Source organism: Penaeus chinensis, chromosome 3, assembly GCF_019202785.1.
Source record: "Penaeus chinensis breed Huanghai No. 1 chromosome 3, ASM1920278v2, whole genome shotgun sequence".
In the NCBI taxonomy this organism is placed as follows: Eukaryota; Metazoa; Arthropoda; class Malacostraca; order Decapoda; family Penaeidae; genus Penaeus; species Penaeus chinensis.
The window spans coordinates 12485542-12488063 of record NC_061821.1 but is presented as its reverse complement, the minus strand read 5'-3'; the positions used below and the strand labels follow the sequence as shown (position 1 = coordinate 12488063).

Sequence of the window (2522 nt, the reverse complement as noted above, 5' to 3'; positions counted from 1 at the left end):
TCATTCTTGTTGCTATTTCCTTTAAGAAATTTCAAGATTATAATGCTAAAGAAAAGGAAAAAGAACTCACCACAGCTTCTCTAACAAAGCGCTTTCCTCGGTTAACTGGAAGGTCGTCCGGGAATGCTTCCGTGTTGGCGTGAATTGCGCTTTTGTTTTCTTTTCCTTCCACTTTGTGATTTGCAATATGTTGCTTGTGAGGAGTGATAGTCTTTATGTGTTGGAAATTGTTGCTTTCTGTTTTTTCTATAGTATGTAAAAAATATATAGCTTAAAAACGATGATTTAAATTCCTCTTTTGCAGTGCACACACACATTCATAGATTGCAGATACGATAGTGGTGCCTGACTGATGTCTTGTACTTCAGGCCGTGTATGGTCGAAGGCTATGAGAGTTCACCCTGTACAAAATAATCCACTGCCTTGTGCCATCTGTAAGATGAAAAGGCTTCGGGAGTCAACCCTGAGGAAAAATCCGGAGCCGGAGTCCCTTCTGCAGTTCTTAGTCGCTTGTGACCTCGGTCTGGCAACTCCTGCGACGCCGTTGGTGCCAAACCGTACCGATCTTTCTGGTTCCTTTGGATCCATCAGCTGCGTGGAGAGAGGAAGCCTGTTGCATGGGTAACAGCTTGCTTCTCACAAGTCTACATTAACTGATGGTATGTGTGTGTGTATATATATAAACACACACACAAACACCTTGTCTTCTTAGTCCATTTATATTGCTTTACTTCCGACCGTGTGGCCTAACGGATAAGGCGTCGGACTTCGGATCCGAAGATTGCAGGTTCGAGTCCTGTCACGGTCGCTTTTGTTTCATATTCTTACCTTTGCATATATTCTGCTACTGGATAAAACCCTCAGATACATAACCAAGTCTTCGTTGACAGTATCTATCACAAAAGAATGGAGTTAATCCCAGAAACCCGTTGGTAAAAGTTTAAAGTACTTACTGGTCATTTAAATCACGACAGTTTATGAATATAATACTTAGGGAACATTTGTCTTTTTACTAGAAAATATTGGAAAAAAGAGAAAGAAGGAGGTGGAGACAAGGAAGGGACAGGGAAGAAAATGAGAGGTAGGGAAGGGAGAGATTAGAAGATGAGATAGAAGGCAGGGAAATGATGCAAAAATAAATTGGTTGGTAAAGAAAGGATGAGATATATATATATTAGGAAGCTGAGGGAGGGATAGCATAGATGGAGAAAAGAAGATGAGAGAGAGGGAAGATAAGAGAGACGGAGGAAAGGAGAGTAGGGGGAAAATGAGGAAGGAAGAAGGAGGCGAAATAGGGAGGAAAGTAGAAAAGACGGAGAGGGGGGGAAAAGAGGAAAGGAGAGGAGAATGAAGAAGAGAGAGAAGAAGGAAATGAGAGGAAGGGAGAGAGGGAAGAGGAGAAGAGAGAGGGAAGAAACGAGATGGAAGAGAAGAGGAGAATAGAGAGAAAGGAAAGGAGAAGAGAGATAATAGGGGAGAAGAAAGAGGGAGGAAAGAAGGGGAGAGAGATACGAAAAGAGAGAAGAGAGAGGAAGGGAGAAAAGGAAGAAAAGAGAGGAGGGAAGAAGAGAGAAGGAAGGAAAGAGAGGAGATTGAGGAAGGGAGATATATATATGAGGGGAGAAGAGAGAGCTAGGAAAAGAGAGGAGAGAGAGGAGGGAGTGGGAGAAGAAGAAGAGGGAGGGAGAGAAAGAGGAATTACGAACAACCTTAATCTCCCGATAATATTCTGTACTACGATTGCAATGGATTTCGACCATGCTTGAGTCATTCCTCAAACACGTTCTTACTTTAGGATTAAAATAGTGATTAACGCTTATTGGAAACAAAGGATACACACTCGACACCATACACGCGCATATGGAAATATATATATGGAAACACATGAACACACATTTACACACGTACGCATAATCTACATATTAACTTTAATAAGTCAGTGCTTAATTTTACTTTAATAAGTCAGTGCTTAATTTTACTTTAATAAGTCAATTAATCAACTTTAATAAGTCAGTGTGAAGCGAGGAAAAGATCTATCAGCATCAATTAACATTTCGTGTCGTGAAGGTTTGTTACAAAACAAATGCGTCTTTCTTGGTGCCATTCAGTTTACTTGGAAATCCCAATCTATTTCAGTTTATTCCGTATACAGCTATTTCATCACCCTATTTTTCTTTGCACATCTACTCTGCCGTTCCTATCACTGTCATAGTACGTTCTTGTTTCGGCTATGCAACTATTTGGCAAGCTCCCCATGGCAACCCATTTCCTGTTCTCTAAATTTGTAATTTCGAGATGGATTCACGAGTGCAGAAACGCATGATCGAGAAGTGCCATAATTATATATATATAGTTTGTCATAAAATATCATTGGTTTGCTTCATTTAGATTAGGACTTAAATATGTGTTTTTTAATGTTGCATTAAATAGATAAAGGAGTAATGAGTACCAAATCTAGAATATTTTTTTCAGTAAATTGAATCCGTCGATAGAGCTTCCGAAAGATAAAGCACATTCGTTTT

At 39.8% G+C, this 2522-nt stretch overlaps 1 non-coding gene across 1 annotated transcript; it reads left to right on the top strand.

Moving 5' to 3' along the window:
* The first annotated feature begins 735 nt into the window (after positions 1–735).
* On the top strand, positions 736–808 carry Trnar-ucg. Its single transcript has one exon. It is a non-coding gene; the product is annotated as a tRNA-Arg (tRNA).
* The last annotated feature ends 1714 nt before the right edge of the window (positions 809–2522 follow it).